Source organism: Canis aureus, chromosome 14 (genome assembly GCF_053574225.1).
Source record: "Canis aureus isolate CA01 chromosome 14, VMU_Caureus_v.1.0, whole genome shotgun sequence".
Classification (NCBI taxonomy): Eukaryota; Metazoa; Chordata; class Mammalia; order Carnivora; family Canidae; genus Canis; species Canis aureus.
In genome coordinates this window covers 59411435-59436827 of record NC_135624.1, presented here as the reverse complement: position 1 = coordinate 59436827, position 25393 = coordinate 59411435, and positions in this window count along the sequence as shown.

Sequence of the window (25393 nt, the reverse complement as noted above, 5' to 3'; positions counted from 1 at the left end):
AAACCTTGCATTTCAGCTAATTCTTCTTAACGAAAAACATCTCTTTGGTAAGCATAGATTCTTCATGAGTAACAAAAAGTTAAATCCATCACATATGCAAATATCAAATTATGAGATCAATTGAACTTTAATATATTAAGGTAAATTTAAAGTTGGTATGATATTGCATTTTCTATATGTGATTTTTAAAGTATATGTAGATTCATAGCATAGTAAAAGTTTATAATAAAAATTCTATTTTTGACAAACAAGATACTTTGGTTTAAATATTTCTATTGATTCAGATCCATGAGGGAAACAGAAACCCTAACTTCAGGAGAAGATATTTAATATAGAGAATTTGTTATAAAGCTGTTGGAAGCTTGCATGAGCAAAAAGAGAACACAGCAAAAACCCAGAAATCATAACTACCAAGAAGCAGATCTGAGGGAAGAAAAACAAACAAACAAACAAACAAAAAAGAGTTTAGATTGTCAGATCCTAGAATCCCTGAGAAAGGGAATCACTGATCTGGAACTTAGATCTTGGAGAAAGAAATATAATTTGTCTACGGCTGGTCCCACTAAGGAAGAATGATGAGGTTCATTCTAAGTGTCAAAAAAAGCTTGAGGAGAATCGACTACAAGGGTTGGAGGAAATAGCTACTGCTAAGCAATAATATTGGAGACAGCAAACAAAGTTGGAAGCACGTACTTCTCCCCGCCTCCTGCATTCCGGTCTCCTTCTCTGGCATTCTCTTTGGAGCTCGGAGAACATTAATAAATAATCAATACACTATTTTGGCTGCTCAGCATTGGAATACATCCATTCTACAACTATGTTAAATTGACATGACAAATATAAACAATACACTTCTGCTTGCCTAAACAACTCTCCTTCATATAAATTAAGTCTCTCCCACCATCTCCACAAGAAGGTAGATGCAAATTCCCAGTAGTCATGTTGTCCATGTCTTTGCCTGTCACAGTATACGTGTCAAGTATCACACTTAAATATCATGCAACCCTAAAGACACCATTGTAAAATTAACCAACAATCTTTTCACAAACTCGGAAGGGACATGGTGGAAGGAAAGAAAAAATATTAGCATTGAGAAACAAAAGATAAATGATTGGCACATTATTTTTAGATTAATGTTGATTTGATATATAGCCATAAAAGAATATGACTGAAACACTGAATTGATTGGAGGTAAGGAAGTTGTTGTAGCCTCAAATGAAGAACTTGTATCTTATTTTTGAGAATAATTTCTAACGTGTTTTTAATTTGATGAAAAGTTTTCATTATTTTAAAATAAAAACATAATCTACTATCTGAATTCCATGCTGTTATTATTTTGTTATTTTAGTAGGCTGCATTTCCCATTCCAGAAAACTGGAGGAGATACACTAATCTCTCTCCCACTTATAACACACTATGTTTTTTTTATGAGTAACACCATGTTTTTCTTCTTTTTTTTTTTTTTAAGATTATACTTATTTATTAGAGACAAACAGAGAAAGAGAGAGAGAGAAAGAGACAGAGAGAGAGACAGAGGGAGAAGCAGGCTCCATGCAGGGAGCCTGACGTGGGACTCGATCCCGGGTCTCCAGGATCAGGCCCTGGGCTGAAGGCGGCGCTAAACCGCTGAGCCACCGGGGCTGCCCACACCATGTTTTTCTATCTCAGAACTAAACTCTCATAAATAGCCACAAAGATGTTCTTTTTTTTCACCTGCTACTTAATTTTATATAAAGATGTTTTCCAGCTCCCTGATTATTTTTTTTAGCTCCCTGTTATTTTTATTTAACATTATATATAAACCAGCGATAATTGCTCTTTGTCATAGTTTCCAATAATACATTTAGGAAGTTTTCACATACAGTCAGTAACAGGAATATAATAATAATAATAATAATAATAATAATAATAATAATAATAAAAACTAAAGATCAAAATATTTAGACCAAAATAATAATTCCCTTGTTTTAATTTTATGAACCTCTGAGTAATACGAAGTAACTAGTAACCAGAGTCATTTGTTTACTTAATCTATTAATAGTGACTTGTGCTGCATAGTAATACAAATATCTTACAGGTATGGCCTTTTCAGTTTTCTTCCACCAACAGATAAATAGAAAGAAAAATTTATACTTTTGAACTCAGTTTAATTTCAAACCACACAACCATGAACTCTTCAATCCCAGGAAGTGATGATCACAGGAGGAGCTCATCCTTTCATCACAGAATTGAAGAATTATTTTGCTTTGTGCAATTCTACTAGATACATTGTGACAGATCTTCAATTTCCATTTATTTTCTAATCAGAAAGAGTCATTTCCTTGGCACTAGTACTGGTCTGAGTAGTTCTGGAGGAAAAAACAGAATCAGCAGGGGCAAAGTGTATGATACCTGAAATTCCATTTTTTATTTTGTTGGAAAATTAAAATGAAAGTTAATTTAATTATCTGTTAGCAGATTTGAAGCCATATATATATATGTATATGTATATGTATAAGTTCAATGGCTACTATGTGCATGTTTGTGGACTTTGATGCTTTTTAGTTGTTGGTAGCTGTACTCAGGAGCAAGACTGGCAGTTTATTGTTGTTTACTGAATTGAAAGGAAAGGAGAGGAAATAAAAAGTGTAAGAAGAAATAAAAAGTGGATAGAAAGTAAAAAGAAAAAAATATAAGAAGCAAGGAAAACTTTTATCTAGTGAACATAACTTATTCTAAATTCAGGATGTCAGAAATAGTTCATATTTGAGATCATTCCACATCTCAGAATATTTTATGTTTTGTTTTTTTTTCATATTGTGAGACCTTAGGCTGGAAGAGTATTGGTGTTGGTAATCACTCTTATTCATGTTTACCTTTCTCCTTTTATCTTTTCTTGTGATGACACTAACATTGATTGTGCTGTTACTGAGTACATATGAAGCAAAGATAGGTATTAATTCACTGAACTGTCACAATACCATGCAGTAATTACTATTATAAACTTCCTTTTATCTTTTTTAAAGATTTTATTTATTTGTTTATGAGAGACACAGAAAGAGACAGAGACAAGGGCAGAGGGAAAAGCAGGCTTCCTGAGGGGAGCCTGATGCAGGATTCGATCCCAGGACCCTGGATCATTACCTGAGCCAAAGGCAGACACTCAACTGCTGATCCACCCAGATGCCCTCATTTTATCTTTTTAAAGATTTATTTATTTGTTTATTTAAGAGAGAAAGCATGCAAGCAGGGGGAGGGATAGAGAGAGAAGGAGAGAGAATCCTGGAGCAGACTCCCCACTGAGTGGGAAGGCTGACTCAAGGCTCAATCCTAGGACCCTGAAACCATAACTTGATCCGAAACCAAGAGTTGGCCTCTTGACTGAGCCACCGAGGTGCCCCATAAGCTTCATTTTAGATATCTGAGGGCTAACCACATTAAGTAACCAATCCAACATCAGATGTATCTTTAGCCCCAACTGTGACTGAGTCAGAAAAATGTATTCCCTCTAATCAGCCATAGCTCTTTTCATAGGCTGTGGGTTAGTAGGTAGAGCTTTGATTCACTTGACTTGATTCCTTGACTGGAGACATTGGTACAATGAACATCCTGAACAAATCTGTATGGTAGGTATCCCAGCCAAGAACAACTTGTTATCTGGAGAATTGAAATTCAGTTACTCCAAAGCTCATGTTTGTCACTCTCTGCTCTATTCTTCAGACTCTACTAAGTCTTGCCAGTACTTCAAATCTCAGATGGGTTGTCTCCCTTCTTCCAGATTCTTTCCCCAAGTGATCCCTTCTGAACTGCATATCGCTCTCATGAGTTTCCATCACATTTTATAGATATTTCTGACATGAAGTTATCCTGATGACTGTGACTACAAACGTGTGTATTCTCTCCTCAGTCTTCTGTAAGTATTTCTGTTGTCTCAGAACCTAGCACAGAGACTGTCACATTTTAAACTTTTGATAAATATATGTGCATGAATAGAGTTTCATTACCCCTGTGGAAATCTGGTAAATGTATGTCAGGAGCTTCCAGAGCCAGGTTCTGAATCAGAGTCTGAAAGTGTCAAATAATGCAAAAATATAGAGCCATACAAGAGGGCAATTCCTTTTACCAGTCTATCCCAGTTGAAGGTACAATGGAGAATCGACAGGAGCTTGACTAGCCTATGAAGCAGAATTGGAGGCATCATGCTCCTTCCTCTCTCACTGTCCCCTCTTTAAATCTTTCTCTTTTGTGCTCTGTTTCAATTTGTTTGTATTTTATGTTTCATTTAAACCAGTTGATTTGTTATCATATAAATGAGGCTCAAGTACATATTGACTTAAATATATAAAAACTTTAGTCTGTAAACAACCCCAAATACCCTCCATCCCACATCTATTTTGCTCTTTCGTATGACATTTAAAAGAAAGATAAGAAAATGGAGTGTCAATTTTTCTAAGTTGCTGTTCAGTTGACATTTCTAAATAGCATGGGATTATAACAATATTAGATATAACTTGACTAATCATCTTACATTTGACCCCAGTTTGTGAGCATATTACTAACCACATATGATCAAATCCTATTACTTTATCAGAGTTTTAAAATACCACTCAATAATAACATTTGTGTGAGAAATTAAATGTTCTGTACCCATGCTTACTAATGCTATGTAAATATATATATAAATTTGGGGGTCTGTTATTTCAGAAGTCAAGCTGTTATACATTAAGTGGCTAAAATGTATGGAAATATAGGTCAGGATATGTTTTGTTTGGAGTACTAAATATGCTTGATTCTTAGTCTGTATGTGTATTAATCAAAAGTTTATAAAAAATCCACCAAATTTCCAGTATCTCATTGATACTCTACCCTTGGAAATATTTAGTGAGTGTGCTTTCCACATAATTAGAAAGGGATCTAAAGTCTAGGTGGAATTACACTGAGCCAGGGCTATAACCAACACAGAGAAATTTGTGCTATATCCTAATTTTTAAGTCTTTATTTTTTAATTGACTTCTTCCCAGCAATGTAGGATAAATGGCATTTTTTAACAATAGTTATGATATACAGGGAACAAACTTTTTGTGTAGATCCACAACTGCAAAAAAAAAAAAGAATAACAATTGTCCAATAAATTAGCAAAGATCAAACTAATTGCATAAAAAATGATAGCATAGTATATAAATTTTATTTAACTTTTACATTGGCATTATGCTTACTACATGCTAGGCACTATTTTGGTGCTTTTTATACTTTAATTAATTTAACTCCCATATCAAGCCTATAAAGTAAATTCAATTATTATCCCTGTTTTGCACATGAGAAGACTGAGCCACAAAGAGGGTAAGTAATTGCCTAAGGTCACACAATAGGCAAGAATAGATTCACACCTAGGCGGTCTGGCTGCAAGATTTGTGGCCTTAAATTCTATTCTACTTGCCTGGGTTTGTACAAAAACAAGGTAATACAATTAGAAGAGGAATATTTAGAAGTACAAGGAAAGATGATACATATGCATCTGAGTGATTGCATCAACTTAGAAACAAAATGATAAAGATTGCAAAACATGTGTAGTCAATTCCTTATGCCTGAAGCCAATTCAAGGATGTGATAGGTCTAATGTTGTGGGCTGCGGTTCCAGACTAACCTGGAATGTATGGTGAACCAGTAGGCCAGGTTGTCCAGATGTTTTATTTGCACGAGATACTGAATTGCTTTCATGAGGAGAGAGAGCGCCTGCCTTTAATAGAGTAGTTAAGGGCACAGACTTAGGGCCAGCATGCCTGGCTTTGAAGCCTGACTCTTCCTTTTGTTAGTTGTGTGACCTGGAGCAAGTCACATAATCTTTCTCAGTTTTCTCATCTGTGAAATGAGGCTAGTGACTGTTCTTGATTTTCAGAACTGCAGTTACAATCAAATGGGTTGGTGCTAATAAAGTATTTAGAACCATGCTTGGCACAAACTGTTTCATAAAGATTTTTAAGTAAAGATCAAGTTAGCGGATCAAACCTGACTCCATAAGAGAGTATCATGTTTGGGAGAAGAAATGATTGTAGTGCCATGTGGTTTCCCAGGTAAATCCTTCACCACCCTACCTCATGAACTTACATGGACTTACTGGAAAAGACATAATGTGTCATTTAAACCTACCACAGGGACAGCCTTGGTGGCTCAGAGGTTTAGCGCTGCCTTCAGCCCAGGGTGGGATCTTGGAGACCTGGAATCGAGTCCCACGTCAGGTTCCCTACATGGGGCCTGCTTCTCCCTCTTCCTGAGTCTCTCTTTCTCTGGGTCTCTCATGAATAAATAAATAAAATATTAAACAACAACAACAAAAAAACCTGTTATAAACCTACCACAGTGGTTTTACCAAAAAAAATGATAGAATTGGGATTAGGGGTAAAGGCAGCTTTATGAAAGTATAAAAGAAAAGATTGATAAGGGGAGGTTGGGTGGCTCGGTTAAGCGTCAGCCTTCTGCTGAGGAAATGATCCCAGGGTCCTGAGATGGAGCCCTGCATGGGCTCCCTGCTCAGGGGGGAGCCTGCCCAAAGCGTGCTTCTCCCTCTCCTGATCCCCCTGCTTGTACTCTGTCTTGATGTCAAATAAATAAAATCTTTAAAAAAAAGATAAGATAAATAATCCTTGGCTTCTAGCCTCAATATACTAAGTATGTCTCTTATATGGCATTGTGTGGTTGACAGAGCAGTGGCAGCAGCAGTGACCAGGGGCAATAGCGCATGTGCCCAACAAGGCTCTTCCCTGGTCAGCGCTCAGGGGAAGCAGTAATGTTGTAGCGTAAGGACCACTTGTAAGAAATTGGGATCCTCGTGCCTCTTGTGAGAGATCTAGCGGAGAAACCCCCAACACTCTTTTGGCACTAACTCTATTGTATACACGTAGGAAGATAGAAAGTAAGCAAGGATTAAAAGCAGGGCTCCTCCTTTACAGAGCTTTCAGCTGCATGGGTGTGGGGATACTGGTCTATGTAATATTTCATCTAAGATCATTGTCACTGTACTCCTTCCCACAAGGTGTGAACAGCGATCAGACTCATTTTTAAGTTTTATATTAAAAACTAATTTTCTAACTTATTTGGGGGTCATTACCTAAGTAGTGGATGCTGATATATCAAAGGCCTACTTCTGTAGTTCAGGTTTTCTGATTTTGTAGAATCTATCTCAATTTATTCCCTAAAACTTACACAGAAAAACATTTGAAGAGAGTAGTGTTGGGGTGGGCAAGGGAAGGAAATTTCTAAGCTCAGAAGGATGAAACAAGGAGGTGAAAACGAGATAATAAAATGGATGAATGTGAGCCTTAGTCCAAAGATTTTAGAAGGTGAAAACAAATGGTTCACGAAAACTCAGCTCCAGAAAATAATCACTGAGTGTTATTTGAAAAGTATACCCTTTGATCCCTGGATCTTTGGAGTAAAAGCTGCTACACTGTGATAAATTTCTTTATGTGTCCTTATTTATGGGTAAGTGTTCTTTATGTGTGTGCTCGCTTAACAGTTTTTCTCATATATTAGGTTTGATAGTTTGATGACACACATAGTCTCAACTAAAATGAGAGTGGATCTTTTCCAGGATTGAGAGAATTCCTTGTTTTAGTATTTCTGGGTATTTTAAGAACCTATGTGGCTGATATATTAGTATTCATTCAGCATTTTAAATACATTTCACTTGATATTTTTTCCTGATGACCAAAGAATTTGAAGAACAAAGAAAATTTAATGAAAAAAAATGAAACAAAACAGAGACACTATCCATGATTCCACCATTCCCAGGCAAAGATATTTTCTATTTTGACATTTTCCTCCTGTTTATTAGTTTTAGGATAACAAATAAGAGTACAAGTCTCTCATTCAAAGCAAATACAAATATGAGGAAGACAATTGGAATTCAGGTACTAGGATTCGAGGCCAAAAGGCTGGCAGTGAGAGCTGCACATCTGAATCCTAGGTCATAAATGTAACAGAGAAACGCATTAAGCAAACTGAAAACATTGAGCAATCAGAGGGCTGCCAGGTCCGGATGGTTAGGGGCTGGTGGTTTGAGAGCTGTTCCTCCTGCTGGTTTATCATCTACACTTCAGTGATCTTTATGGAAATGACCAATAAGCCAGCCTGGTACAAATAAGTCCACTGAGGTAGTTCTTAATACCCATTCTTATCAAATTGAATCACCATGGAACTAATCTTCTGCAAATTATTTCAGAGACTTGACATTTTATGTGCACATTAAAGCTTCCTGGAAAGGGCCCATCAATCTGGAGAGGGGCACAGCTGATTCCTGTCAGGTTTCGACTTGGTATTTATTAAGCAAAGTCTGTGTATATCTTTTAGCACTGAGCGAAACGTGGCCATCCTTAGCTGACTCAAGGTAGAAGCAGTAGGAGAAAACAGCAGCTAGGAAAGAAGAGAAAATTCAATTGGGTTTCAGAGAGAACAAGTAAGTGTGTTTAATAACAGTTTGCCTGCATTTTGACTTCAGATAAAATGTGTCAACATGGTTTAAAGGCTTCCGCTATCAATACTGACTGATCTGCTTTGTAACTACTTACTTGAATTAATTACAATTTCGAAAAGCCCGTGGAAGAAATAATTATTGTGTGAACACAATAAGACATGGCAGTACTGAAGCAGAAGCTCTCTAGGTATCTCTGAACATGTAATAAACAATAAATTTGTCTCACACTTGTTTTGAAATTTAAATATATTATTGATGCTGTACTATGTCAAAGGTATTGGGCACTGTGGGGAAACAAAATGTTATATAAAAAATAAGCATTTCATTCAATCTTTAAAGTTCACAAAAGATAATGGGAGTTAAAGGCAGAGTTCATGGAATGGTATGGGGTGGCAAAACCAGGGATAGAGACACTATTTAGAATATTATTATTACATCAGACCAGACTATGTCTTATATAATTTATTTACTTATAATTTTATAGATTAAAGGCATTATCCTATGCATTTCCTATCTCTTTCCCTTTCTGAATCTTCAAAACAACACTGAGATATAAGTTAGTTACTGCTATTAACCCTGCTATTATTCAAGAAGATATTGAGGTTCACAAAAGATGCACACGTCTAGTCATGTGAAATGTAGCTTTGACACAATGCATTATAACTTCAGGACCAAAGTTCTCATCACCACCCTATGTTGTTGCCCACATGAAATTATGTGCCTGGAATACTGGAGAATTATCCATTGTAAATAGTAAACATATTCAAAGAACCCTAGTATAATGTTTCATATTATAGAGCTAGCATGTTGTACATGTAGTATTCATCACTACTTCTCTACCATTTCAGAATCATTAAGCTAACTACAATCTCTTTTTCATTAAATTCTATAGGTATTTTGCATGGCTTGTGTTCTCATTTCAAACACTGACTACATTCACCAATTCCCTTCCTTTCTGCAAAACTTTCATTCTCTGGATTTTTCCTACTTCTTATATCACACGAGTCTCAATTTTTCTCTTTTTCCCAAATGCCTGAGTTCCTCATGTGAGTTTTACAGTTTTCCCCTATACTTCCTCTCCAAGGAATCTCATCATTGCAGCTTTAAGTATCAACTATATACAGATAACTTTCAAATTTAAATCTCCATCTAGTCTTACCTCTGGACACCATACCTATATATGTGTTTAATTCTCTGGTAGTTCCTTTTGGATGTTTGCAGGATTCTTCAAATCAATACTTCTAAGATTAAATTCATCAACTTTGCCCATTCCTTCCTAATCCTGCTGCTCCAGAGTTCTGTATTTCAGATAATTTAGCAACGTCATCCAGCTAACTGTAAAAACTAGAAATCTAGAAGTCATCCCTTACCCCTCTCCTTCCTATGTCCTCATTCTACCCATCACTAAATCTTCTCTCTCTTTTTTTTGACAAAATATGCTTTAAATCTCTCTCTCTCTCTCACTGTCATAACCACATAGTTCATATCGAAACTACTGCAAAAATTCTCTAACTTTTAAAATTCTGAAAATTTGAAAATTGTCTCACCTTCTTCACCTAATATGTCCTCTAGAATATAACTAGATGTATCTTTTTTAGAAAGAAATTACTATTACTGGGACATCTGGGTGGCTCAGTGGTAGAGCGACTGCCTTTGGCTCAGGGCGTGATCCCGGGATCTGGGATTGAGTCCCACATTGGGCACCGGGCACCCTACGTGGAACCTGCTTCTCCCTCTGCCTGTGTCTCTGCCTCTCTCTCTCTGTTCTCTCATGAATAAATAACTAAATCTTTTAAAAAAAGAAATTACTATTACTATGATTATGTTGCAACTTGCCTCCCTGATTGAAGTTTTCAATGACTTTCTTAGGACAGAAAACAAAAATCCCTAACATTGCCCTGCAGGCCACTTCATGGTGAATCCCTTACCTTCCTTTCTTTCCTCCTCTCCATCATTGTCTTCAACTTCCATTTCAGTCCACAATGGACTTCCTTCTCTTTCTTCTATGTACCAAGATGCTTCCTACTACAGAGCAGAGCTGGGACATTCTCCTCACTCATCAATTGCTCTTCCTTTTCTTTGTCTGATTCTTCTTAGTCATCCCTGAGATCTTAACTTACTTGTCAGTTCTTTAGGGAAGACATCACCAAGTCTTTAGCTTTATGGTTTTTGTAAAGCTATGTACCTTTCAATTGTAGTGTACTTCATGGTTCAATTTTTATGTTTATTTAATCTTAATTTCTCTATTTTTCCTACAAATCTATCCATAAAAACAAACCTCTAGCATTTTCTCACATTATATCACTAATGCTTAGTATTGTTCTTAGCCAAGTATAGGTATCCAATAGTGGGATTTTTTTTTTGAATGAGTGTATGGATAATTACACATTCCCGTATGAGCAAATCTAGTGTCCAAGCAGTGTACCTTTAGTCTCCATTCTATACAAATTAATTTATCTGTTTGTCCCAGTTTGATTTAGATTCTAATTTGATGGAATTTATGCCTAACATTATTATATTTTTTTGTATTGTATTTAGTATCCCCAAGTAAGTCTTTTTTCTAGATTCGTATATTTTTGCCTTTGACTGGTAATAGTTAATATCAACTGATGGTGGGGAAAAAGGGATATTTTTCTTGTGTAAGGTTAGTTACACTGAAACTTACCTATTTCAGTTTTCATTTTAACCAGGTTATTTAGAAAATGGAAATGATTAGGAAAAAGTCTTCCTAAAAATCAAACAAACCTGACTACACAACCATAATGTTGTCATATTAATATTAATTACCATCTGATTTTTTTATAACTTCACAGGGACAAAATTAAGACCATTATGATGTTTGACATAAATAATTATTTCAGAGGCTTTGATTAACTTAGGTTCTAAGAAAGCAATGTTGAAAAAAGGGTAAATGACAGGAGTTGAGCACATTAAAACAGATAGATAGATATAGGTAGATAAAAATAAAGATGTGTGGTCTAAAAGGTATTTGAGAAAATAGAAACCATATTACATTTCAGAAATTTGTTGTCTCCAAATATCTATCCACTCTATTACCTTATCTCTAAACCCAAAAGCTATGGTCTTGCAAAAGAAATTAACTGCCTTTGAGGAGTAATAGATCTGTTATCCATACTTGGCAGAAACTTTTTTTTTTCATAGTCAAATATACATCTTTACAACTTGCAATCATTGTTTCATATGCTTTACCACTGCTTTGTGTTTGAAATATTTTATTTCTTCTTGTTTTACATATGATACTGATTTCGAGTATCCAAAAATGTCCCACATATGAAATTTTGGCAGAAAATATAGGCTTGCCTTTTCTTAATGAAATATCCAAGAACTATAGAGGATTTAACAGAAGTTGCATCTAAGTAAATAAATGCCCTGTAGCTAGGCAAATAAGCTTTGTTTGAGAAACTGCTTTTCCTGAATTCACAAATACACCCCATTTAAAGCTATTTTATCTGTTCAAATATTTCATTAATATCTCCAAACATGCCTCAAACTTTTAATGGAATTCCCACATACTACCTTCAAAATAGATTTAGTCATTCTGGCAAAGTTATTCCCAAACAAATGGATGGCCTCACATTTGTTTCATGGACAGCTGAAAAATGATGACCTGGATAAGGCCATCTGGAAAGAGTACAAGTAAGAATATTCGACTTTATAGAAAACACCTTAGCTTAATACCTTTTCTGGAGAGTCCTTATGGCAAGCTCATTAGCAAAAACAACACTGCCAAGGTATTTTGGAGCTTTAGTAATTTAAACAATTTACAATTTCTGGCCCAATTTCTTTATATAAATTTTTAAGAAACATATCATTGAAAAATATACATTTAAATTACTGTAATCTATTAGAATAATTAACAAGAAACAATTCAACAGTAAAAGCTGAAAAAAAGCTTATCTTTTTTGTATTAATTAATTGCTATACACAAATAAAAACTTGCAGTAAAATGATTGAGTGCAACACAAGTAATGAGCACATTAAGTCTAAATTTTAGTCTTGGATGCTGTTATTCTAATTTCATTAAAGTCAATTTTAATCTAAGCCCCATGCATCTTAAAAGGAATTTGGTTGAGACATTATGTTCTGCTTGTTTAGATTTTAATAAAGGAAAATATTTTTTCTAATTATAAATTATTTCAGCACATTTCTAAACAATTAATATTTAACATGATTGTAGCTCCCATGAATTACAATATTCATTCTTAATAAAAAGAATACAAACTTGACTGTTCGTGTTATTTTCATACGCTCTTAAGAATATGAACTAACAGGAAAAAGGACCAATGCTATGTATATATGAAGCAACTATCTAAACCAATAAGGAAATGTCATCAATCTTATTCCCTAGAGTTGTCCATACATCTTTTATGTGGAATGTAATATCCCTATTTTTGCTTATAGCCTATAAATATGATGGACTAATGAACAACTTGCTTTCTAGTCATACTTATATAGACATTTTAAAACGTGAAATATTTATTTTTTGTATTGTCAAAAAATTAGGTTTTTAATTTCAACTCCAGTTAGTTAACATATAATGTTATATTAGCATCAGGTATATAGTGTAGTAATTCACCTTGTGCTCATCACAACAAATGTACTTCTTAATCCTCATCACCTGTCTAACCCACCACTCCTCCCCCATGTTCCTTCTGGTAACCATCAGTTTGTTTTCCATAGTTAAGAATCTGTTTATTGGTTTGCCTCTATCTCGCTTTTCTCTCATTTGCTCATGTTTTTTGTTTCTTAAATTACACACGAGTGAAATTATATGGTATTTGTTTTTCTCTGACATTTTGCTTAGCATAATACATAATACTCTAGCTCAATTCACATCTTTGTAAATGGCAAGATTTCATTTTATGGCTGAATAATATTCCATTATATAAATATAAGTATATCCCATATCTTCATCAGTTGATGGACTTTTTGGGCTATTTCCATAGTTTGACTATTGTAGATAATGCTGCTATAAGCATTGAGGTGCATATATTCCTATGAATCGGTACTTTTGTACTCTTTGTGTAAATATCTAGTAACTCAATTGCTGGATTGTAGAATAGTTCTATTTTTAACTTTTTTGAGGAACTTCCATACTGTTCTCCAGAGTAGCTGCACCAGTTTGTGTTCCTACCAACAGTGCAAGAGGGTTCCCCTTTCTCTATATCCTCACCAAAACCTGCTGTTTTTTTGTGCTGTTGATTTAAGTGATTCTGATGGATGTGAGTGAGGTGATATCTCATTATACTTTTGATTTGTATTTCTCTGATGTTGAGTAATGAAATATCTTTTTATGTGTCTGAACATCTTTTTATGTTTCTATAGGCCAAGTAATGAACATCTTTTTATGTGTCTATAGGCCATCTGTATGTCTTCTTTGGAAAGACGACTTTTCATGTCTTTTGTTCATTTTGTAGTTGAGTTAACTTGTTTTTGGAGTGTTGAGTGTATAAGTTCTATATATATTTTGTATACTAACCCTGTATCAAATGTCATTTGCATATCTTCTCCTGTTCCACAGGTTGCCTTTTAGTTTTGTTCATTGTTTCCTTCACTATGCAGAAGCTTTTTATTTTGATGAAGTCCCAATAGTTTATACTTGCTTTATTCTCAAACTATTCCGAAAAATAGAAGGTGAAGGAAAACTTCCAAATTCATTCTATGAAAAGGCATTACCCTGATACCAAAACCAGATACAGAGTCCACTAAAGAAAAGAACTACAGCCCAATATCTCTGGTGAACATGGATGAAAAAGTTCTTAATAAAATATTAGCAAATCAAATCCAACAATACATTAAAACAATCATTCACCACGATTAAGTAGAATTTATTCCTGAGTGCCAAGCATGATTCCATATTCCCAAATCAAGCAACATGATACATCACAGCTGTACCCTGAAAAGTATCAAACACTGATGACAAAAATTGAAGACAAAAAGAAATGGAAAGACTTTCCATGCTCACGGATTGGAAGAACAAATATTGTTAAAATGTCTATATTACCAAAATCAATGTACAGATTTAATGCAATATCTGTCAAAATACTGACAGTATTTTTCACAGTATTGGAACAAACAATCCTAAAATTTGTGTGGAAGCACAAAAGACCCCAAATAGCTGAAGCAACCTTGAAAAAGAAAAGCAAAGCTAGAGGAATCACAAATCTAGACTTCAAGTTATATTACAAAGCTTCTAGGTTTCAGACAGTATATTACTGGTACAAAAATAGACATATAGATCAATAGAACAGAATAGAAAACCCAGAAATGAACTCACAACTATAAGGTCAATTAATCTTCAATAAAGCAGGAAAGAATACCCAAAGAGAAAAACACAGTCTCTTCAACAAATGGTTTTGGGAAAACTAGACAGCAACATACAAAAGAATGAAACTGGGCCACTTTCTTACACCATACACAAAAATAAATTCAAAATGAATTGAAAGACCTAAATGTGAGACCTGAAACTATAAAAATCCTACAAGAGTACACAGCAGTAACTTCTTTGACATCAGCCATAGCAACTTTCTAGATATGTCTCCTGAGGGAAGGGAAACATATATGATTTTAAATATTTTTTAAGATTTATTTATTTATTTATTTATTTATTTATTTATTTATTTATGAGAGAGAGAGAGAGAGGCAGAGACACAGGAGGAGGGAGAAGCAGGCTCCATGCCGGGTGCTGGACGCGGGACTCGATCCCAGGACTCCTGGATGACACCCTGGGCCAAAGGCAGGCGCTCAACCGCTGAGCCACCCAGGGATCCCCTGATTTTAAATATTAAATGATTTTTTGGCCTGTATTGTGTTGATGTTTCTATCTTGTATTTGACATTTGTTTGAAATTGAAATTTGCTTATTTATTAGTATTTGTCACTTTCTCATGAATGTTTTTATGTGTGTATTTGCATTTGCCTCTGTGTATATGCACCATTTAATTTAGTTTTTAGTTGACCCTTATTTTAGTACTTCTGTATTGATATCATTTAGGTTTATTTTATAGTTAACAAAATTTTAATATTTTATAAAAGAACACGATACATATTATCTATTTTTATTTAAAAGATCTATTTACTAGCTTAAGCATTGCTATTCATTTATTTTTTTAAAAAAGATTTTATGTATTTGAGAGAGGAGGGGAGCATGAGCAGGAGGGGGATGGGCAGAAGGAGAGGGAGAGAACCAAACTCCCTCCTGAGTGTAGAGCCCTACAAAGGGCTCCATCTCAGGACCCGGAGATCATGGTGTGAGCCAAAGGCACATGCTTAATCAACTGAGCCATACAGGAGTCCCCAAACCTTGGTACTTACGTGCATGATTTCTTTTAACCCAAGAAATTAATTCACAGTGTAAAATTTTGCATTCAAAAGTGAAAGTTCTGAGAATTTTTTCCTTTTCTTTCCCCTACATCTAAACAGTGGGAATTCAAGCTCAGGCCATTATTACTAAGTAAATACTTTAATTAAACTTCACAGAAAATTTCCACTTCCTATCACACCTTAAAATAGTTAAGAGTGAAAAAGTAAGAGAATATCAAGTTGAGTGGAAATCATAACCAGTATATGAGATGGAAAAAGATTTATCTCAATTTCTACCTCTTCTAAGGCAGATTTTACACAGACACACAGACACACAGACACACACACACACACACACACACAGACATACAATTTCCTTATTCAAATTAGATTTGGAAAATCCTAGGACGTCTTTAAGATTCACAATGAAAATAAGTATTTTAAAGGATTGTTAGGAGATAATTCTCCATGGGGTATTGAATTTCTGAATGTTTTTTGGAGGCAAGCACAGAATGTCTTTTAATATATCTTTTCAAGTATATTTGTATAGTGAATATCCTTGCAAGATAGGAGCAGAGGAGAAGAGTGCTTAGTGATATAACAAATCCCAGTCTTCTGAATTTATGGTTACTTGTTGTAATGCAACCTATTGCATGTGCTACCTTCCTCTGGGCCCATTCACATTGCCCCCATGGGATATAAGTGCCCCGGGAACTGAAGCAAACAGGCTGATCTTCCTGCTGCCTGCTGGGCCATGAGTAAGGAGTCATTTGTCTCTGACCCAGGAGTCTGATGACATCAGCTGGTGTCTATGAAACTAGCAGGCTAACTTGTAACCTTACAAGTAAGATAAAAGCCCAGAGCCTCACATTCTTGACAATGCCCTGAAAAGTTCTTCATTAATAATGACTTACATTATTTACATAAGTATTTCCAAATATCTTTTTTTTTTTTTTTTTTAGTATTTCCAAATATCTTTAACCATAACATATATATTTGAAGATTTATTTATTTATTTTACAGACAGAATGAGTGGGTGCCCACACAAGCAGGCAGAGAGAGAAGAGGGGTACACAAGCAGATTCTTTGCTGAGTGGGGAGCAGGATAAGGGGGCCTGATACCAGAACTTAAGATCATGACCTGAGCCAAAACCAAGAGTAGGCGCTTAACCAAGTGAAGCACCCAGGTGTGCCCCAACCATGAAATATTTTTAACCTGTACCTGTACCTGTAGTGTTTATTAGTATTTCACAAACTCACTGTCACAGGGACATTGAGGTTGTCCATCTAACACAGTTGAATTATATGCTCCTTGACTGAGTGATCTTTCAAAATGCCATTAGTTTGATAAAGTTCTCCTATAAATGTATTAAGACTTCTATTGTTTTCATCAAATTTAGGTTTTCTGTTATTATATGGTATAAGAATCTTCCAGTATATATCTCATCCAGTTGATGGTTTCAGTTTAGCTAACCATTTACCATAATATTTATATATATATATATATATATATATATATATATATATATATATATACACACATTCCCATTTCCCCCATTTCTGATTACTAGCAGTGTTGTCATGAAAATGCAGGCTGCGATATATATTTAGAAGGTGAAACAACAGGTGGCAAAAACATGTAGTTACCTTGAAGGAGCAGAGCAGTGACTCAGATGAATACTTAATGGTACTTCATGCACTCAATTCAGGTTTGGGATTTTCACAAGGAATGTGTTTCATTGAAAAAAACAATGACTTTTGATTATGAGATACTATATACTAAGTATTATGATTTTATTAGAGATCCTACTTAATTTATAAATGCCAATAATATCCTGAGTTTAGAAGCTGTATATACAATGAAAAGACATGGCCAAAAATCAATAATAAAGTGTTTTGCCACCAACCTTTGTTCATTACATTTTCTTAATTACTACCGTGAGACTATTCCTATCACATGAGGTAAATACTTTTGTCAGGTGAAATAAAACAAAATGAAAGAAGTTGGCAGGAACTCTTTTTAAATTAGGGGCTTCTCTGAAAATGTGACAGTTTCCCTAGTGGTGAGGCAAGACAAGGATGTGAAAAGATGTAATCATTTTGGTTTTGAAATTGCCTGTCACTCACTACTCCAATGCCTTATTAGCAAAACTTTGATTCTCCTCTTACTTATAATGTCCTAAGATATTATAGTCTTCTTTTCTAACATTTTAAAACCACACATTAGAAGGAAATACATTGACAATTTTTATTAAGAAGTTTTTTTCAAGTTTTTCCTTTAAAATGGTGTTAGTTCTCAATCAATGTAAACACCGTCCTTGTTCTCCAAGCCCACTTTTTATTTCACAAGTTTCTGGATTGCAGAGATCCTCCCCAGTCCACCTGATTCCCACCACCAATTGGGAATGGAATGCTCCAAATTTGGAAGACAAGTGAACTAAAAGAGTTCACGTTTAACTGCATTCTTCGTTTAATGGGCTTTTGTGAGTGGATTTTCCTTCAGAATTTTCCTAAATATATTTGTGATTATTTTTTTAAGATTGTTTATTTATTTATTTATTTATTTATTTATTTATTTATTTATTTATTATTTATGACACAGAGAGAGATTGAGAGACAGAGAGGCAGGGACACAGGCAGAGGGAGAAGCAGCCTCCCTGCTGGGAGCCGAACTTGGGACTCGGACCTGGGTCTCCAGGGTCACGCCCTGGTCTGAAGGCAGCACCAAACTGCTGAGCCACCCGGTCTGCCTTATATTTGTGATTATAAGCGTAGTATATGTGCATGAAAATTTACAAAATAAGAAATTTAGGGGATACCTGGGTGGCTCAGACAATTAAGTGTCTGTCTCAAGCTTGGGCTAAAATCTTGGGGTTCTGGGATTGAGGCTCCCTTACCTAATGGGCTCCCTGCAAGAGTAGTAAAGAGATGGTGACTGTTCATATTTAGTATGAATACATAAGCAAATAACTGGGAACATAATGAAAATGTGTTTTGTTTTAATGCTGATATTTTAACTCCATGTATGATCAGCATTTCTCCAATTCATTTCTCAAAATTTTAATTTTTGATGTGTATGAGCTCCTCGTGGGTTGGACACTTCTTTGTCTGTAAGCTTTTCACAGCGGCTTTGTACTGTCCAAACTCAGCATTTTTCTGTTGGACTTGGCCCCTGGAAACTTCCTCAATTAGCATTTGGACAGACATGAGGAATAACTTGAAATTGGTCATTTTAGACATCTTTACACTTTACTCATAAAATGTTTATTCAACAAATTTCTTTGTTTACTTATAGAGAAATGAAGACATGTTTTTTTTCTGGTTAAATTTTGTAAAATTTCATCTGTCATAACATTTGATTTCTTCATTTTTGCTTATCAGTAGGATCTTGCAGACATTTCCACACAACTTAGTGTATGGAATTATTGGTTAATTTTTATTTCACCACCCTCCAGCAAGCACTGAATATTACAAAGATATTTTATATTTTATTATAGTTGGGTTAAAAAATCACATTTTTAATATTTGCATGATTTTGAATGATTGGCCTTTATAACTATTGTTATTTGAATAGACTATTAATGTCTTATACACATTTTAAGGAAAATCTGCATTTTTTCATATGTAGGAACTTACATAGCAATGCATCTAAATCTATGCCTGTCATATTTATTGCAAAAATTGTTTTCATTTTGTAATTTGTCTTTTTTTTCTGGCAGTTTATAACATATTATGAATATGTATCAGTGATATTCTTTAGAACTTCTCTCACTAATTTATACTTAGAAAATACTTTATACTGAAATCATCTAGATAGAAAAAATGTAAGGTAGAGAGAATAGAGTTAATAATAGTACTGAGTTCTGGACAAGATAGCAAAGTTAATACATGCAATATATTTTTATTCCAATATACTTTGAGTCTTTTACTTCCGTTTTTCAATTTCAACTCTGTGTGTTCTTATGGTGTGTATAATATATAGGTATAACTTTGTTTACATGTATTTTTATTTTCCAAATTGGAATTATTCTGTAAACCTCAGTTTATTTCTTATTTCTGATTATACAGCATACTACATGTTATTTGTACCAGAGTTTGGCTGATTCCAACTATTCTTCAGTATTCTTTAAAGTGTATGTAACATGTTTTACTCATCCATCTTCTCAGAGAAGGTCACCTGGGTTACCTCCAAACTCCACTACCTCAAACAGTGTGTGTGAACAATCATTATATATGTCCCTATGAATTTGTGTGGAAATTTTCTTGGCATATATATCCAGCAGTAGGAAATCAGAAACAATAGGTACATTTTCATTCAATTTGACTAAATATTGCTAGATTGCTCTCCAGAATGAATATACCAGTCAGCACTTCCTTTAGTGTATAAAATTCACAAATGCACTCCTACCTGCCTATACCTGCATTATTAGATGTTTTAGGGTCCCATTGTTGCTTATTTGCATTTCTCTAATTTTAATAGGTTTGACCATCTATCTCTTTCTGTGGTTATTTGCCTTTTATTGTCACTCTGTGAATTTCTGTTCATACCTTTGCCCATTAGTCCACTGGCATCTCTCCTCCAGTTCCATTTTTGTCGTTATGTGAATTTTCAGGAGTTCCTTTAACTTCTTTGTTAGTTATAAATATTCCAAAAATCTCTAATTTGTCTTTTTGTTGTTGGTGTATTTTAATATTTACTGAAGATATAGATTTTGCTATTGTCTGACTCATCAGTGTTCTGGTTTTGACTTTGATTTGCGGTTTACAACAATCTTTCATTACCTAGTTCACTAAGAGAATATTTCTTAAAAAGGTAAAGAACTTTAACAAAAGTTTTTTTTTTCTGTATTTTTGATGTAATAATATGATTTTTCTTTTTGGCCTATTGATTTAGTAGTAAATTTAGTAAGTTACATTGATGCATGTACAACATATTCAGAGATCTGTATTTCTGAGATAAGGTATTTGATTATGAAATATCACTTTTAAATACACTTTTGATTTTTAAGATAACATTTGATTTATCTCTAAATGATATAAATTTACAGTTTTCTTGAATTTTCCTTATCCAGATTTGAAATACAATAGTAAGTTTATGAAGTAAGCTGGGATTTTATTTTTCTATTTCTAGTAAAGATTGTTTTTCTTTTTGGCTCAAAATTGTTTAAATCCCTTTATTGAATTTAATTTGGTAATTTCACTTGTAAGTATTTCATTTTCCTGGAATTTATTTTGTAATATAATGAGATAAATTTTTGTTCAGATACCAAATTTTATAGCAATACTTTTGAGGGAATGTGTGACTTCTCATCCATTAATGACTTCTCTTTAATCATTTATTGAGATCTTAAAGATGCTGGAAATTATTTCAGGTCTGTTTATATTGTTCTACTAAACTTTCTGTTGATTCTTGTACTGGTGTTGCAATTATTTTCAAAAATATTATATGCATACTTTAAATTTTAAATTTTCGTGCATATCTAAAATATTTTCAATTGTTTTCAAATTATAGGACAGAAGTTAACTGCGATGAATATGTTTTCCAACCCAATTGCTACTGTCAAAATTATTTTAAAAATATTCCACTAGCTTGGGCATAGTGATGATTCAAATTTTGAGACCTGTTTTTCCTAAATTTAGCAGAGATTAAATAACGCTCTGTAAAAGGAATCCTTTCAGCTATTTTAATTAAACTTCCAGAAGCATTTTAGTTTTTTTAGTTGACAATATTGTCCCTCTAAGGAAATTTCCTTTTCTTGGATTGTGTGACACCATAATCTCTTGATTTTTCTCTTCACAGATAAGTTCCCTACTTCTTCTAGGTCTCTTTCTTGGCTCCTCCTTTCTTATCTACATGTAAAATTCTATTGTTCTTTCAAAGAACTCAATCCTTGACCCTTCTTCTCACACTACATTGTCTCCTTTATGACTATTATATAGAAATTTATAACACCAATTCAGAACACTCTTCTGACTTCCAAGTATCTGCTTGATGTATCCACCGTGTGAGATGTCTCAGAGGAAATTCAAAGTCTTGTCCAAAACAGATACCATAATTTCCCACCAACTTCAGAACAGCACCAATATAAGTATCCTCCTCCTTCTCCAGGGATCCATAGCTCAGTTCAGTAACAAAATCATCTACTAATTCATACCAGAATATCATCAATGTCTTCAATGATGCTTCCCTTTTCCTTAAGTACCACTACTCATATCCTTTATGAGGATATGCTGCACTCCAATATTTTTTATACTGCACTCCAAGTATTTTTTACCCTATCCTGAAATACATTTAATGACCTTATTTTTCCAGGTCTACCCTAATGCCTCAGAATCTTTACCATCGTTTATGCCTGGGCTACAATAGTAACTTTTCTAAGAGTTATTCCCATATATATGCAGATTTCACTATTCTTCACACCATTAAGAAAATATATTGAGAACATAAATACAATTGTTTTATTCCAATGCTTGAAACTCTGTTCTATAGTTTTTGTGTGTGTGCACAAATGAGTGGGGCTTTTTATATGTCCATTTGAAGATGTTTATTTGACTTATTATTTGCCAACAAAGAGGTCATATTAATTTCCTTTGTTTTTTACACAATATTTGTCAAATATTAAAATTTTTAGCTGTAATAGATGGAGAATAGAATGCAGTATCCACTGAGGTCCTTTAAATCTAGCAATCATGCATCCTGTGTAGTTCTGCTGAAGTAAAAGAATTATCTACACCTTTTCCTGACTAATCCTCTGAAACTCTTTACTGATAAGAGTTCATGAACAAAAAATAAAATAAAATAAAACTACCAGCATATCCTAAAATTTCTACAAACATTCTGTTCATTTCCTTTAAAGCATTTTACTTCTGAGGTTTGAATTTCAAACCTTTATACTTAGTTTATGCTTCAAGAAAATTTGGTATAATCGTGTATGTGTGTGTGTATATATGTGTGTGTGTTATCAATGATGATTGCATTTTTGTCCCATCAGAAGGTGACATTCATATAGAAAAGGTATGCTGAGCAGTTTCTAGTGTTCTAGTGGTCACACACGTACAGACATGCACAAATCAGTGACCGAAAAGAAAAAAAAGACTATTTGAATGGCATCAAATGTTATTATTATTATTTTTTGGCACCAAAACGTTAATAGAAAAATAATTATAAATATCCAATAACATTTGAAAAATATTATCACACATCTTTACTTAAACATTTAAAAATATATAGCATTTTTTCACCTGATAGCTGGGAAAATATCTTAAAAGTTTAATCTAATGCTCTTTTGGCAAAGATACATGAAAAAATACTTTTTTGTGATCACTCTTATGAACTTTTAATTTCTAGTCAACTGTCTAAGAGGGAAATATGTTACTATATACCAAAATATTAAATATACTTTTACTTTAACCCAGACATTTCACTTCTATTATTTATACTTAAGAAACACTACTACAAGTATAAATGTACATGCTATTTAGATAATGAGTTTTGATATTAAAAGTTGAAATAATCATATATTGGAAGCTGCAGTGAAATAACAAAATAGAAAGTATCAACATTTAAAACCCAACACCTTGAGCATATGAATTACATATAAACTGTCCATTAGAAATTGTCATATAAGACTCTGTAAAGCTATTATGCCTGAAGGCCAATGAAGAGAAATTATACATCTTTTCCAGAGCCTGGCCTTCCTCATCATAGAAGCTGTCAGATATCAAGCTTGCTATCAGACAGGTAGTTCTGTTAAAATTTCAAGAACTGTCAGAAACACTGGTCATCATGTGACCTTATTCCATTATCCTTTTAATCAAGGTGTCATGGCGCCTGCAGCACTTCCATTGCGAATATTATTGAGAGGCAATAAATATTTCTTAGATTCTGTAAATTCATGAAAGTAGCATTATTATCTGATAAAAAAAATCAATCATAAGGAATTTCAATGCAACCTCTAGCTGTAATGCTGATAAAAGTATCAAAATCACCCGGGTGAATTTGAATAGAAATGAACCTCAGAAGTTCCCACCAGGAGTTTTGAGGATGTCGGGGGTGAGAGGTGACAGACTTTGGGAATTTAATGAATCTCCTGTATTGCTTTAAATCTACTCTGCCAATAGGAGTCTGGCCTGGATTTATATTCTGCACAGGGTGGAAGGAGTCACAAATTTTGCTCACATCCTGAAACGCAGAGTAGTGCTTGGCTGCACATACACTTAAGCACAAGAACATTGATAGCTTTCATTTCAACACTGGTTTCGATGGAAATCTTTTATCCACTCTGCATTTTTTTAAATTGTCAAATTGTTGGCTTATTGTCATTTAGCCTAAAGACAGGATGGATTCTTAAGCTCCTCCTAAATATCTTCTTGAAGAGCTAGTTTCACACAAGAAAGTAGAAATGTGTGTGTGTGTGTGTGTGTGTGTGTGTGTGTGTGATTGGGAATACAGCAAGGGCAAGATATTAGCCTTATAGAATTTGGTATGCACTAAGCCTATATACATCTCATACATATGGTAGGTTTTCAGAGTTTTTTCCAATAAATATTATTGAATAAATGAATGGATAAATCTGAATGGTTTTCCATGTTGATTTTTTCATTTTGATTTCATCTTTAATGATGTGAGATTCTCTCCTCCCTCTTGCTAGGTATGCATACATATGTAAACATATTATCACCCCTGTGTTATACATACATATATTTATATATGTGTACATCTATATGTGTGCATAAATATATACATATACATGTATATGTCTCTCTTTACATATGACATAATAACCGTATGGTATGCTATATAGTGATAGCAACAGGCATATATGGGGAGGGAGAGAGTGAGAGACAGAGAGAGAATATTTTGATGTCTTTATCTATTTACTTAATCATTTACTCAATAAACATTTAGTACTGAACTAGGTCATGACAGTAATACAAAAATCAATAAATTTGATCTCTGATTTAAGATACTCATCATTCATAAGCTCATTCATTTGACCTGTTCATTGGGTATTTATACTTATTTACTACCCCTGGCAATCAGTTTTTTTCTGGTTTCAGTATTTTACTCTTCCAAGCTATGGTTTCAAGTGAGAATAATACTTGTTTTAAATGTGTTTGGGTACTGACTTACTTCTGAAAATAATATTCTGTCCTACATCTGGAGAACACTATATTTTTAAAAGATTTTTTAAAAACATTTTTACACACATATTTTGTAATACTTTTTTTTAAAGATAAATTTATTTAGTTATTAACTTATTTATTTGAAAGACTGTAAGTGTGGGGAGGAAAAGAGAAGAAGAATCTTCAAACGGACTTCCCACTGAGCTCGGAGCCCTACATGTGGCTTGATCTCACAATCCATGAGATCATGACCTGAACTGGAATCAAGAGTCAGACACTCAACTGATTGAACCACCTGGGTGCCCCTGTAATCCTTTTTCCAGTGTAAATATTCAAACATTCTATATATTTGTGAAACTATTTGGAAAACATGTTAAAACTAACTTGGAAAGAAATAAATGTACAGAAAGCAATGCAATCCCTAAGAAAATGGGACATGCGTCCTACTTCACAAAGCCTAGTGTTCTCAGAAGAACATGGTCGAAATAAAATACTT